Source organism: Sparus aurata, chromosome 20 (genome assembly GCF_900880675.1).
Source record: "Sparus aurata chromosome 20, fSpaAur1.1, whole genome shotgun sequence".
NCBI classification, from domain to species: domain Eukaryota; kingdom Metazoa; phylum Chordata; class Actinopteri; order Spariformes; family Sparidae; genus Sparus; species Sparus aurata.
The window spans coordinates 843,541-859,579 of record NC_044206.1 but is presented as its reverse complement, the minus strand read 5'-3'; the positions used below and the strand labels follow the sequence as shown (position 1 = coordinate 859,579).

Below are 16,039 nucleotides of genomic sequence, written 5' to 3'. Positions count from 1 at the left end.
ATGTGTTCTGGAGAGCTCCACAGATGTGAAGGATCTGTTAAGAAATAAGGGCAGTCTCTGAGGATTCACGTGTGGCAATAAAAAAGCAAGAGAAACATTAAAAAGGGAGCAAGACGTGATGGGAAAACATGAGGTCAGGAGCGGCTATACTGCTGACAATACTGTGTGTTTGTATTTGTACGTCTGTTGATGTGTGTGTGTGTGTGTGTGTGTGTGTGCGTGTTTGTGCGTGCATGCGTGCGTGTGTGTGTATTTGTATGACAGAGAGAGCAGGCTGATCAGGATGCAGCTCGGGGCTCCCTGTCACTGCCGCTGATTTATCTGCTGTTTTTCTAAACATTTGACAGGAGGACACAAATTAAAGTGAAGATTAAAATTCAGTGCTGGACTCTCTCTCTCTGTCTTTCTCTCTCTTACACTGACTGACTCACTCACTCACTCCGATTCATTCTGATAAGAGATTCCTACAAAACTGGATGCTGAGCAAAGTGGTACATTAAGATGTGTGTTACATGATGAACATGTAATCAGAATATAACTTTTTAGACATGTGCAAAGTGTTTTCTGGGGCTATATTCATAAAGCGTTCCTCTGTCAGGAAAGAATGAATCTCCTATTACAATTTGAGGAATATTTTGGCATCTATACTTGACATTGAATTGCATAATTACCTGCATCAAGGAGGTTATGCTTTTGCCCTTGTCTGTTTGTTGTGTGGTTGGTTGGCAGGATTACAGAAAAACTACAGAACAGATTTAAATGAAACATGATGGAGGATGGGTCTCACCTAGAATAGACCACCTGAGTACGCATGTTTGTTTTTCTGTCTTTCCTTCAAGTACACCCTAGTTTTTCTTCAGTTCGATAACTTGACAGTCCTCGAGCGCATCACCACCTCTTCTACATTACACCAAGAGATTGGCTTAGAATATGGTTAAGTGGTTATGGGTGGTGTCAAATTTAGAGTGATCCTGAGCTATCAGCTGTGATGTTGGATTAGTCTTGATTCAATTACTATTCAATTCAATTAATGACTCTTGGAACTTGGTAAAGGACTTGGTAAAGGGTGCCTATTGTCATCTGGCCGGGGACTACAGCAGGATATTAGCCATGTTGGCTAAAGCTGCCCCTTTTTACTGTTGTTGTTGCAGTTAATTAATTGGGATTGTCTTCGATATAATAAACTAATAAACTAAAAAAAAACTAAATCGACTTCACTTTTCTTAATTGGTCCAAAACATTTCAAAGATCAAAAAAGTCACCAGGAGTCTTCAAGGCTGAGTGCAGTAGAACTTTATAAGCCGGCAAACAAAGCACGTGATCAAACACAGACAAAATCCGTGAAATAAAACCTTCTGACCCGAGGTTCAAAGCAATGAGCATCCTCTTTTAAACACAAAAAACTGGGAGTGTCTTCCCAGGCTTTCATGGCCTCAACCAATCCTTATTCATCTTTATTTCTGCTGACACTGCTATTTTTCTATGGAAAATCCCCGTTCTTTCTTCTGCACCTGCGCCTAGCTTCGGCTTTTTGATAACTCAGTCCCCTTCTTGATAAATCCCATTATATCTGATCACTCTTGGCACTGCATTTTTAAAGAACAATAAAAGTGTTGTATATTTGGTTCACACTTCACATCATCACACTACAGCAGCTTTAATCATCAGATGCACATTTCAATCAGCTGATCCAGAGTAGTATGTTTCAGCATCTCCTTCACACTTGATTACCCTTCATTTCTTACTTTTATTACTATAACAGTTATTATCAGTTGTCGCTAGCTACTTACTATAGTGATTTTATACTACATATGCACTCTACTGAGTGCTATTTTGGTTGTTGTTTTTGTCATGATTCTGTTCTTGATAGTGCCCTTGTAGTGGGGGAGTAGCAAGCCAACTGGCAGTAGCAGAGTATAATGGAAGGGCGGGGTTGTACATATGGTTTGTCAATGTTCTGGTGGTAGGATGGGCCTGAGCCATTTGCAAACCCTGAGTAAATGTTGCAACTCCTTTTTCTTCCAACTGCCTTTTGTCCTGAAGCTCCTGAAGTTGTTTTTCCCTCCTGAGTTCTGTTCCTTCAGTTTTTTTGAGGCTCTCTGTCCTGAGCATGTGTTAGGGAGAGCCTGGAAAGATGGAAAAAGATCTCTTTGGCAGTGATTAATTTACTATTATTCTTATTTTATGCAAATAAATCACATTTGAATATGCGAGAGAAACGGAGCAATGCTATTTGAGCCATTTTGAGGCTTCAGCGCTCTGTCTTCATGCAGCAATTTGTATACCTCTCTCATTGATTGTTGTGGGCAGAATACCAAAGTGAGTACCCAAATTTATATCAGAAATATCAAACATGTTTGATATTACTGCGCTCCGATGAGTCTGTTGGCAGCTGAGAAGGCTTAGGACTGTTCTGTTAACTCCTCACAATACCAGACAATTTAGACGCATAGCAGGTTTTGAATGGGCACTGCACAAAGAGCTTTATAAAAGTAGATTCACTGTTGACCAATGCTTGTTAGCAATCAAACTAACTTTAAGACCCAGTCACTATTATTTTGAGTTCATTTGAGAATTTACAGAGTGTGAGCTACTTATGTTCAAACTTGTCATTATGATGATCAAAAGCCATTTTCAGTCAAACTAAAGAAAAACTCCCGATCAAATTATTTAAAACTTGACCCGCTTAGGATGAATCAAGGGATGGTACAGAGGAGGAGAGAAGATGGAAGGATAGATGAAGGCAGATGATGATCTCTCATACAGCAGATAACAGATGGAGCAGAAAAGGACAGACACCAGGGAGGGAGGGATCAAAAGGAAGCGAACTGTCTGACTGGCAGGCCTGATATGAGAGGAGAAGGGCTGCAGCAGGAGAAAGAGAGCAAGTGAGGTAACAAGTAGGATGAATAGAGGATGGGGGAGAAGGAACAAACAGCTTGTTTTGCAGTGACAGGTACATGGAGGTCAGGCCTTAGCAGGTGTTTAACCATCATAGTGTTACTGATGGCACATAATGAGAAACACACACACACACACACACAGCTAAGGACTAGGACTGCAAGGTATACTACTACTAAATGGACACTTATAACTTAGTTAGGCTAGTACACCCACAGCTTAACTGCACCTGTGTGTAAATGACCAGACAATTAGCATTTGGACTGAACATTAAACAGACTTTACCCAGCTAGCTCCCTTGAGAACAAGTTAGTGTAACGTTTGATTGAGCCCATGTGTCAAGAGAGTAATGGGAGAACTGCGTTTTTACAGCCTGTGCGTGTCCAACATGGCGCACAGCAGGTCATTGTTGGCACATTTCACCACGAGCGAGTGGCAGGTGGTCCAATACAGTGGCCGCGTTGATGGCTGAAGCAGTCAATGCTGTGTCTGTATTGTGACTGCTGAATAATGTCTGCGGCGGAGGAAATAACAGACTATATTGTTGGCCATCGATATCGCCACGGCATTTAACCACCCGACCCCTGCTCTGCAAACACACCGCCGCCATATTTTCGGACCGTGCTTACAGCAAAGTGTACATCTCTGGGAATGTCAGGTGCTAACTTGGACTTGAATGAAGACGAGCCTCGCTGCTTAAAGTTATGGCACAAATTTCAGTCGGAATATTACGTTAGCACGTTATTAGACAGCGAGTTACATTCTAAACAACTAAAAACAAGAATACTTAATAAGAAATGTACTTCGGCGGCGACTTCCAGAGAGTCTCTATCTCAGAGATCTACCACTGCAGCAAGAGGAGAAGGAGGGACAGGTGCAGAGAAGGAGTGCATAATCTCGCACATGCACAAAGGGTGGTCCCTAATTAAATTATCTTGCAATCCAACGTAAATAAATCTCATTGCTGAGAGTATTTATACATATTATGTTACACCCATTAAATATATATATGCATGTTTGTGAATAGACATGTAATAAATGAAGCAAATTATATTTAATTTTTTCACCTCTAAGACGGGCTTCAATCATTTTTTTTAGTGTACTGTGTAGTGCATTACCCCAGCAACGCAGCCGTCATGCACTACACAAGCATCCAAAGTGGCAGGCTGTAAGGGTTGAAACATGGCTCTGGGCAGGACCATTACTGTGGGTCAAAACAGCTGTCAGTCGAGGTCATGTGTGTCAATTTGTGTTTCCCATCCATACTGGAGGATGATTTTATCAAGACAGGCATATGCACATCCACACTCGCCCACTCTGCTATGACTTCTAGAGTTTGGATCAGTCTCATTATGATACATTTGAATGGCTGATTATATGTGTATCCCTGTTCTGGCACATTACTCCTAGCATGCCACATTCACTTGACTCCAATTAGCTCCTGTCTCCACAGGAGTTTTGTCTCTTATGTCTCACTTGATATTTCCATTCACACATGCTGTCTCCTTTAACACGTTAGAACACTGAAGCCTGCAACTCAAACCCCTTGCTCTGCAAGGACAACACAGTGGGGTGTTTATGTAGCTCATTTTAATGAAGCTTTATGGATCTTTCAACCCATAAACCTGGATTCAGGAGAAAAGGACAGTGGTGGGAAGGTCTCGGGGTTTTTTGAAGGCTGTTCTGTCTTTCTAGCACTCTGAGCATGCTGTCAGTTGTAGGGTCAATTAGGCCACTGTCTGGTGTAGTGGAAAATCTCCTTTGTGAGGTAGAGAGTTGCTAAGTCTCTGAAGAATTTCAGACTTCAGCGTATGAATCAGATCTCATTTAATAACACGCAGCGTGGAGAAGAAGGCAAAAGCGTTCTCTCTCGAACTCTGAATTGTTACCCATTAAGTACGGATCAGAGAGGAGGTTACCTTCATTTACAACAGTCATAAAACATTTTCTTTACAGAATAATGACTCTTTGATATTTGGGTGTATCCTGTCTTCCCAGGACAGTGAAACTTTGATGTAACAGATGGGACAGCAAATGTCATCTTATCTAAACTTGTGTATCTTCCCATGTGGTTATGTGCCCCCTCCTGTGGCTCTTGTGACACCTCAAGCAATGTGACAATCTCTCTCCCTCCTCTTGTCCTTACAGCACATTTGATCACCAACAGGAAGTCGATGTAATTTTCTCACACTGGCAGAGACATATGAAGGGATAACATGATCAAAATGGCTGTGTTGAAATATTAATAGAAACATGTCTAGAAGGTGTGGTCTAGTGAAGTTTGCTGCCTTTTCTGCTGCTGTGTTCATGTCTAGTACCATTGAGTAAAAAGATTGTCTGTTGACCACTTCTCACAATATTTTTAAACGTTTGTTGTCTTAATATTGTGTGTAAATGCAGCTTCAAAGCAACATGTTTCTCAGGTTTAGTAAAATGTGTCCACTTGTGTAGAAAATGTACGTCTTCTTAGCCAATGTAAGTCCTCTTCAGACCAAGTATTGCAACATGATGAGTTCATGAGAATCAGAGACGTTGTCAGTATAGCAGTAATGTTAAGGCTTGTGTCATACATTTCTTACACTCTACAACCAGCCACTGGCAACTTGACAAGCTGGAGTCACAGGAGCCAAACAGTTTTTAGCCAAGCCAAGATGGGCCAATTCACACTGCTGCAAATTTTCCCTCAAAATGTTTAAACAATTAAGTCTTTTCACAAATCTGTAGTTGAAACTGGAGTTAAGATTCTCACACAGGAGTATAGGGTATGGGCTTTGTAGCCTGCCTGGATCATTTTTTTATGCAGTTCACTTATTTTCTGTTTCTTTTCAGTTCTTTTGTCAATGTTCATTTTAGTTTTGGTCAAAAAGTGAAGAAGAAATAAAGAAAATAATCCCACATCCGACTTTTAGGCAGTTATGTTGGGAAGTATCACTTCAGTCTTGAAAAAGATCCTGCACTCTGCTCAGCGTCATCATGTATACATTCTACTGTCCCTCTGGACATTCCTCAATGGTGTAACTTTGGAGTGTTAGTTTTGTTTAGGGAAAAATGGTTTGGGATGCAGAGAGGAACTCCTTAATGCTGTTATTTCATTTGATAGAAGATGTGCTTTTAATGATTGGTTGATAAGTCAGAGGGGAGGAAGTCCCCCCTCAGTCAAACACTTGACAAAATCCACTAAACAGTGCTGACGCTGAAATGAAATAAAAACTGCAATTGCTCTTGCATGTCTATGGCCAGGACTGCTCAACAGATAGGAACTTCCTTTCACACAGAAACTGCTATGACTGTCTCAATACTTTTTACCCTCTAATGTCCTCCTGCTGTGCTGCTAAGACTTTGCGTCACAGTGAGAACTTTTTCAATTATTGCCATCTAAACTGGTAGAAAGTAGAAACGAGAGCGCAGGATTTTTTGTACTGTGCAATAAAATTAGCTGTGGAGGCCTAGTTCAGGAGTATTCATTCAGAAACACATGACACATCCATCATCTCTTGAAGTTCGCACATGATACATAGCATAGAACAGGAGAGGGATAAGGTGATCACTGGGGTCAGGGTTTTTTCCAATGCTGTAAATTAAATACATAACAAAAAAAAAACACACACCATATGTTGGTATCATAATGTGCCAGTTCAGTTGTTTCTTCAAACCTTTCAAACTCCCCTCTCCTAGTGTTTCCCTGTGGTACTACTGTTAGGACTATTGTTGTGAAGAGAACCTAAGCAACATGGCAATTGCTAATGACCGTGCTTCTATCCAAAGCACAAAGTAACCATAAGAATCCCAGTTTGATCTTGAAACCCTGAACTCTGGGCTATGAAGAGGCAGAGCAAAATACCTACACTGTAAAAGTTTTCACTGTAAATTTACAGTAAATTACTGGCTACTAGTTGCATTACTTTCACAGTAATTTTACAATAATTTATTGTGAATATTTCACAGTAATTTACTGTACATGCTTCACAATAATGTACTGTAAATATTTCACAGTAAAATACAATGCATCTACAGATGTATACTGTAACTTCACAGTAGTCATGCCCATGGAATTACTGTGATATAGCAGTATGTAGCTGTGGAATTACAATATCTTGCTGTATGTAAATTACAGTAATTACCTGTATTTTAATTTTTACTGTAAAAGTAATGCAACCAGTAGCCAGTAATTTACTGTAAATTTACAGCTTAAATAATACTGTAACATATTGCAAATTTGACTTGTTACCTGTGATTTTACCACACAAACATGCTTTGGATTTGCTAAATTAAAAGTCAAAACAAGAACAAAGAAAACAAAGACAATACTCATTTTAATTTTTTAATAATTATAAAACTATCATATTCAACAATTTACAAGAGCCGTCTCTGAACATAAACATGAACATGAATTTTCATTTTTAAAGAGCAGATTCAGCTATTAAGTGCTAATTCATTCCCTGTCTAATGTCAATATTGATACCAGTATTGATGTGTTACATGGCTGGAGTAGTTATGTAATCAGGTTACAAATCAAAATCATACTTTGGTATCACCAACTGAATCTATGAATCAATCAATCAATCAATATTAAATCGAATCAATATCAAATTGTGATTAACCCTCTGGGGTCTGGGGTATAATTGGCCGTTTTTGACCATTTTTGATTTTACCATTATATTTCACCTTAAAAACAATTTACCTTGCCTTGTTTGGTGTCATTATTTTCACCACAACCTCACATGTGTGACTGTACAGTTATTTTTTCATTTTGACATACTGTATTAACACAATGGACCTAAATCCACAAAAAACCATAAAATCCGAGTAGGAAAAAGTTAGTTTTTTTACTGTGAAAACCACAAATATGCTCAACGAACCATTTTTATTACTTATAATGCAAATATAAATTGTTGTTAGCTAAATCTGTGCATAAGTTTTTGAAATGTACAAAGTTATATGTAACTATTTACATTTAAATGCAGGCAACGCCTCAGGCTCAGGTCTGCCTGAGCTCCTCCAGCTCAATGAAAAGCTGCACTGCCTGCTCCACATTCAGCACTCTCCTTGTTGTTTTGACTCATTAAACACAAAAACGACTCCACTACACACTAAACACACAACATAACACAGTAACTATGCACTCCAAACACGCTAAATGTCACAAATCTCCCAACTCTCAAAACTCGCGATCTCTGTCGCTGCCTCTCTGACCGGCACTGCTGCTTTCACTTTGCGCCCCGTCCCTTCCAAATCTTCCCCCCCGCCCTCAGCAACCAAATCACGTGATTTGCCATGTAATTTTGTGATTGGCTGGTGTGGTGCCTTTTTCCACCAATAGGAACATGTTTTTTTTGCTTGCACTTCCTGCTTGCGGACACGTCCGTGAGGAAAGCCCGATCTCTTTTCCGTCTCTTCCTGCACCAAACGCGCAGCAAACGTGACAGCAACGTTAGCGAAAAAGTGTGGCGTACATAATACATCGTAACTCCGGTTTTACTTGGCCTATCAACACGATTTAAAAACTGGCATATAGTTTGTCATAGTCTCTAACACATAGAGTCAGAAGGGAGACTCACAGAGGCTCCGTCTCGCTGCTACGTCATCTTAAATTAGTCACGTGATTTTGACGCGCCGGCACGTCAATCATCCTCAGAGGGTTAATAGATAGCAGGAAATTGGTTACCATACTCAACCCACACGTCAATTTACAACTCTAAACATATACAGTATAAACAATACAGTATAAACAATTTACAACTTATGAACATATACAATATGAACATTCTTACGCCAACTATGTAACAATTTCATATTTACATTGACCACTCAAAGTTAACAAGTTTACTTTGGAGCGTTCTCACGTGTCGATTGATGCCTCCACACTTCTTTGAATTTGAGCCCATCTCAGGGTTAATGCCCAAGAAGCACCTGTAAACAATAAAGCAAAGACAACTTTCAGTTTCACAGATTTAATATTGCATTGTTTATCTAAGGCACATGCAGTGGTGCCCCTTCTTCTTTAACTAAATCCGACCTACACCAAAAAAATTAGTATTGAAAGCCAAGCACGATGACAGTTTTTGTATAGCTTCAGCCTTTAAAAAACTCAAAATGCTGCCCGGTGCAAATTAGGGGTGGGAATTGATAAGTTTTTATCAATATCAATGCCATTTTCGATTCTGCCTATCAATTCAATTCCTTATCAATTCTCATATCGATTCCTGAGTAGGTCATTGAGCGGCAAAAAGGAGTTCTACACAGTCTTCTGCACCAAAAGCAACCATTTTATTTTTTCCCCAAATTATGTCTGCACAAGACTGTGAACATGAACTCATTCAACTCAAACATACAACAAAAAACTGTGCATGCTGCTTGCAGTTGCAAGGCCACAGTGTGCTAATGCAGGATATTTAATGTCAACGTTGTCAATGGAGGTCCCAGTGGAGCTTGTTTGACCAGCAGCAACGCAGGCGCCCTAACACGATATTACAGCATTATTAATAATATATTTAATTTATATAGTGCCTTTTAGGGTACCCAGGGACACTTAACAAAGTGAAACAAACAAAACAAAGAACAAATTGAGCGCCTGTCAGTCCGCACGGAGGGAATAGCACCGTCCTTATAAACAGATTTGAGTCTCGAGGTCCCGTCCAACATCGCAGCTGCCGGGGGGGAGCACAGCAGCAGAGGAGAGTGATAAAGAAGCCGGGTGAATAACCCCGAGGTAGTGGTGGAGGGAGGACAAACGGAGCAACGATGGACAGCCTACAGAGTATTGAGTACATCGGTTTGAAAGTTAGCGTTGCTAGGCTAACAGCTGATCGATGAGGCTAACAGCTGATGGCGGGGCTAACAGCTGATCAGGGGAGAAAGGTGAGTCCATGGTGACAATTGTTCAGGTGTGCAGCCTTCAAAGTTAGTAGCACAGTCCCAGAGCTTGTAGGGACAGCTTGGCTTTCCATCTCTCCAAAAAAAAGCAGTTTTGCTACGAATTGAGAAGCGGCGATTTTTTAGTAGCGTCCTCTCGCATCCAGGTTGATTGCACTGATTACACACAGCAGAATTGATCGCTTCTTCTTCTCCATGATGCTGCCTCGCGGTTTAAGGTCTGAGTCATCAGGGAGTGTGATGCAAATGTACCGCGACGCAAAATTTCCTCGTGCAGGCAGGGAAATGAGTGAATCTTAAGAAGAATTGATAACGCCGGAGGCTACAATTCCGATGGAATTGGTCAGTCGGAACCGGTTCTGGGTCGGAACCGGTTCTCGATTCCCACCCCTAGTGCAAATTTACATAAGCAGTTCACAAGTAGCTCAGCTGATGTTAGCAAACAGTCCAGATTGTGAACTTAAATTTACACCTTGCTAAAAATATGACACTGGACATGTCGGGATACACACATTTAACAAATACAATCAATCTTTATAGAGATCTCTGATTAAAAGCAGCTTTCCATTGATGTGAGCATCAATGTGCAAGTTAGTGTGTATGTATGTTATGTTGACAGTCCGTTTGCTAAAGTCAGCTGGGTGGAAAAAGTGGTTCGCAGCATGCTCTGCTAAGAAATGACTCTTGTGTCAATTATTTTGTAATAGGCAACTATAAAACAAATAGAATTCACCAATCTCATATTTACTGTATACTGAAGATCGGATGATTTGGATTGATGGCTGATCTATCGTGGCTTCCTTAGTGATACAGTTCCAAAATAAAGTTTAGTCAGATACCAACTACTGGTGCACTACTGCTTAAGCTCAGATTCAGAAAAAAAATAATAATATTATATATAAAATATTGGGGGAAAAAACATGTCAAGAGACCAATAAACAAGTTATGTGAAATGATCATGTAGTGACTTTTTTTTCTTCATTTTTAAAATAACCACATACAGCTCGAAATATCAATATAAAATCCAGATATCAACAGTACCTTGGACAATCAAGCAGGGGGTGCTTGGTAATATCACTGTCCTCTGCACATCAGCGGCTGTGGCGCACGGCTGTAAAATAAGAAATAACATAGCATTGTAGCGTATTCAACATGGTGCATAAAAGGCATGTCACTGGTTCTAATGATTTAGAGGTTAATCAGAGCAAATGTTATGTGTCAACATATGAATGAATGCGATTAAATTACTGACTATAGACTTAATTTGATCCAAATGTCATTTGCTAGTTTGATGAGGCATTCAGTGGTGAATCAAAGTACAATATCAAGAAGAGAACCACTTGATTTTCTCAGATTATTTACAGTTCAATGTGCTATTTTTACCTCAACAGTCTGCTCCAGGGATCACTGTCCTTGTTTAAACTGTCTCTGAAAAAGAAAGGAGAGCAATTAGTGACAGATCATATACTTTAAGCTGGAAAAGATTAGTAACGTTAGTCAATCAAATACTCATGCATATCCCTCCCATCGATATGACCACCAAATGAAAGCATATAATTTGAGCTTTCCAAAGATATAAGTTACTTCTCTGTGAGGCAAAGCTTCGTGGAGAAAAACGTCTTTGTAATAACTTAGTTGCTGCTGATGGAGGCTAACGTTAGCTTACTTTAGCTTTGACTTTCGCTAATTCGCGGCGAAAACATCGCGTATTCTCGGTCAAATAACTCACACACTATGCCTCCTAACGACATGTGGAGACGAATAGATGAAAACACACAATTTGAACTTTCCAAAGATATAAGTTACTTGTCTATGAGGCAAAGCTTTGTGGAGAAAAACGGCTTTGTAATGACTTAGTTGTTGCAGCTGGAGGCTAACGTTAGCTTACTTTAACTTTGACTTTTGCTAATTCGCGGCGAAAACACCGCGTATTCTCGGTCAAATAACTCACACAGTATGCCTCCTAACAACATGTGGAGACGAATAGATGAAAACACACTATTTGAACTTTCCAAAATTATAAGTTACTTCTCTATGAGGCAAAGCTTTGCGGAGAAAAACGGCTTTGAAATGACTTAACAGCCACAAAAGTGGAGCATAAAGTGACGTTACCTTGATCCAAAGATCGTTCACTTACTAATGTTAACTCACACAACTAATATAAAGTTGTTACAAGCTGCCTAAAATGTAATGATGTTAACCTTACCTTCGAGCTCTTCTATCGGTGTGTGTCGGGTCGTAACATTATCCACCATGGATGTATGTAAGAGAACAGTATCTTATCCACCCGTATCCACCTGACGTCTCTTCTTGGTCCCACAATGCAGTGCGGTTCAAGCGCGATTCAAATTTTACAATAATTTGTTGTGTTATCACAGAGGATAGTTTGACTACAGTATTTTACTGTGGAATATTACAGTAAAATGTTGTTAAAACCTGGCATCAGTTTTTTACAGTAATTTACTTGATTTCACAGAAAATTCTAAATTACAGTATTATATTGTGATTATTACAGTTAAAGCATGTAAAGTGATAATACAGTAAATTATTGTGAAATATTACAGTAAAATATTGTTAAATTCTGGTAAAATTTTACAGTGTAGTTGTCTTGATAAATTGGCAGACTTTGTTACTTATTAATCTAGTAGAAAGAATGCTGGTTTTAAACTGTCTTAAAGGAGAACTTCGGTCGATTTAAACATGCAGCTTCATTGCTCAAGCTATCCTTGACTTGCCAGTACCGAAGACGCGAACAAATTTGGTCCAGCCATTACAGAGCTCCGTGAACGGAGACGTAGCATTGAACGCTAACAGCATGTGGTCAGAACTTTAGACTGTGTTTTAAGCGTCTTAACATGCTCCACATCTCACACCAAAAGTTATGCAACATCAGCAGACACCTTAGCACACAGCACTGTAGCGTGTATGACTCAAAATGAATAAAAAAGTAGTTAAAGCAGTGTGTTTGTGCAAGGAGCTACTTACCTGTTTGTTGACATCGGCGTCTTCCGGTAGCTAAACTAGCTGATCCGTCGAGCGTGCATTTACTCCCTCACTGGCGGAGACGGAAACGTAATCCAGCATTTTCGTGTTTATGTTCATAATGTACATGTCCATGTTACAGCCTGTCATGAGCCATGAGCCTTACAATAGCCTGTTAAGCCTGTTAAGTGCACACTCGATGGATATGCTAGTTTGGTCTAGGTACCGGAACACACGGATTGTCAACAAACAGGTTAGTAGCTCCTTGCACAAACACACTGTTTTAACTACTTTTTTATTCATTTTGAGTCATACACGCTACAGTGCTGTGTGCTAAGGTGTCTGCTGATGTTGCATAACTTTTGGTGTGAGATGTGGAGCATGTTAAGACGCTTAAAACACAGTCTAAAGTTCTGACCCCATGCTGTTAGCGTTCAATGCTACGTCTCCGTTCACGGAGCTCTGTAATGGCTGGATCAAATTTGTTCGCGTCTTCGGTACTGGCAAGTCAAGGGTAGCTTGAGCAATTGAGCTGCATGTTTAAATCGACCGAAGTTCTCCTTTAAGTCCTGGTGGTAAGGGGAAACATTCAGCAGAGAAACTTGACACACTTTGACACAACAATGGCCATTCACTTTTGTTTACCTCAATTTGTATCACTCTCCCTCTTCACTTTCTTTGCCTCCTTCATCAGCGGGTGTTCTTTGTCTGCAGTGTTGAGTTTCCACATTTGACCAGGTTGGTCCAATTGTTAACTGGAGTTAGTGATAACAATGGAGGGTCTCACTATTCTACAGCCGTTACGCTGCAATCATTATTTGCAGAATGATAAGTTGAAGTTGAAGCCTTATTTTGGTTTTTTTTTTTATTTTTTTTTAATTTACAAAATAATTCAGTCAACAGCATTAGGAAATGGTCTTTAGATTTTATCCAAATATAGGCCCAATAGGCAGAATATATACCCTCAGGTCATAACGCCAACTGAGCATACAGATGTATTTTCAGTCAAGGAAAAAATATGTACAGGTTTAAATATCAAAATATAAATAAAATAATTTCTCAAAATATTGTTTATACCTGCCTGGTTTTCTGAGAGTAAAATGATTTAACAGTTGCTCCTGAATCACTTTTACCATTGATGTCTGCAGTGGACTTTAGTTGCCATCATATTTCACTTAGTCAAGTGTAAAAACAAACATTAAACAATCATTACCTCACAATTTAAAAATTCATGCACAAAACATTTGTCTTGAAAGAAGAAAAAATAATCCCTGTGCTAGTATCACCAAAATGACGCTCTAATTTAGAAAAAGTCAACTGGAAACACCTGTAGGAAACATTTCAGCAGGTTGGCTAGTTTGTTATCTGTAAGAAACACAAAAGCTCAATAACACATTAAACATGTATTACAAAACATATATCAGGAAATATTAGTCATTTGAGTGAAACAGTTCCACTTTTTTTTGTCTCAGTACGTTGAAACAAGTCCCTGTCCCTTATGACAGCATGACTCACTGTTTATGTTCTCCAACAAGCGACTTACTCATGCGAATGATGATTTACTGTCTCACTTTGAATGACTTCATTTAAATAGAATAGAATAGAATAGAATAGAATAGAATAGAATTACTTTAATGATCCCAGACTGGGAAATTATTTTGTTACAGCAGTAGTGGGTCAGCAAATAAAACACTTAAAACACATAAATAGAATCCAATATATACATAGTGTATATATACAGTGCACAGTGTGCTATAAACAATAATAATATATACAACAAAACAAAATATGCAAAATATACTATGACAATAATAATATATACAACAAAACAGTAGAGAGACCAGAGTTCTCTGTCAGGCAGAGGTGAGAAAGTTATTATATAAAGTGATGGATTGTGGCAGGAAAGATTTCCTGTATCTGTTGCTTCGGCAGCGAAGCTGAAGCAGTCTTCCGGAGAAGGTGCTCCGCTGTCTGACCAGTGTGAGTTGGAGAGGGTGGAGAGGATTATCCATGATGGATAACAGTTTTTTCAGTGTCCTCCTCTCCACCACAGCCTCCAGAGTGTCCTGTTTGCAGCCAATCACAGAGCCAGCCTTCCTGATCAGTTTGTTGAGTCTGTCGGTGTCGCTGGCTCCGATGCTGCTTCCCCAACAAACCACAGCAAAGAAAAGTACACTGGCCACCACAGACTGATAAAAGATCTCCAACATCTTGCTGCACACGTTGAAGGATCTCAGCTTCCTCAGGAAGTAAAGTCTGCTCATCCCCTTCTTGTAAACAGCTTCAGTGTTAGATCTCCAGTCCAGTCTGTGGTTGATGGTAACACCCAGGTACTTGTAATCCTCGACCACCTCCACATCCTTTCCCAGAATGCACAGAGGTTGGAAAGCCGTCTTCCTCTTCTTCCTGAAATCTATCACCATCTCTCTGGTCTTGCTGATGTTCAGCCGCAGGTGATTCTGTCCAGTCCACTCCACAAAGTTGTCTACCAGTGCCCTGTACTCCTCCTCCTGTCCCTCACTTATACACCCAACAGCAGCCGAGTCGTCCGAAAACTTTTGCAGGTGACGCGACCCGCTGTTGTACTGAAAGTCAGTGGTGTATAAGGTGAACAGGAAAGGAGACAGTACAGTCCCCTGTGGAGCTCCTGTATCACTAACCACCGCATCAGACAGAACACTGCCCATACGGACAAACTGTGGCCTGCCTGTCAGGTAGTCAGTAATCCAGGAGATCATTGTGTCGTCTACACCCATCACCCGCAGCTTCTCCCCCAGTAGCAGTGGCTGAATGGTGTTAAAAGCACAAGAGAAATCAAAGAATGTGATTCTCACAGTGCCTCCTCCACCATCCAGGTGCGAATGGGCTCGTTGCAGCAGGAAGATGACAGCGTCATCAACTCCCAAGTAGGGCTGGTAAGCAAATTGCAGAGGGTCTAGCAGGGCTCTCACCTGCGGCCTCAGGTTGGCCAAAACCAGTCTCTCCAGCACCTTCATGACGTAAGATGTGAGGGCCACTGGTCGATAGTCATTGAGGTCTGATGGTGTCGACTTCTTTGGAACAGGAACCAGGCAGGAAGTCTTCCAAAGCACCGGTATTCTCTCCTGACCCAGGCTCAGGTTGTAGAGGTGTTGTAGGACAGGAGACAGCTGGCTGGCACATGTCTTCAGGATCCTGGGGCTGATACCGTCAGGGCCTGCAGCCTTCTGCTGGTGGAGTCTCTCCAGCTGTCTCCTAACCTGGCCTGCAGTCACAGTCATGCGGGGGAGGCTGCTGGTGTCTT

The 16,039-nt window shown here is 40.4% G+C and overlaps 1 protein-coding gene and 1 long non-coding RNA gene across 5 annotated transcripts in view; one reads left to right on the top strand and one right to left on the bottom strand.

Moving 5' to 3' along the window:
• LOC115570877 (RNA binding protein fox-1 homolog 3-like) overlaps positions 1 to 16,039 on the top strand; it is a 1,044,539-nt gene that overhangs the window by 228,800 nt on the left and 799,700 nt on the right. The gene's annotated exons all lie outside the window — the stretch shown is intronic.
• On the bottom strand, positions 8,311 to 12,210 carry LOC115570887 (uncharacterized). The gene is made up of 4 exons (XR_003981838.1): positions 11,981 to 12,210; positions 11,158 to 11,202; positions 10,816 to 10,885; positions 8,311 to 8,811 (listed from the first exon to the last, which is right to left on the bottom strand). It is a non-coding gene; the product is annotated as an uncharacterized LOC115570887 (long non-coding RNA).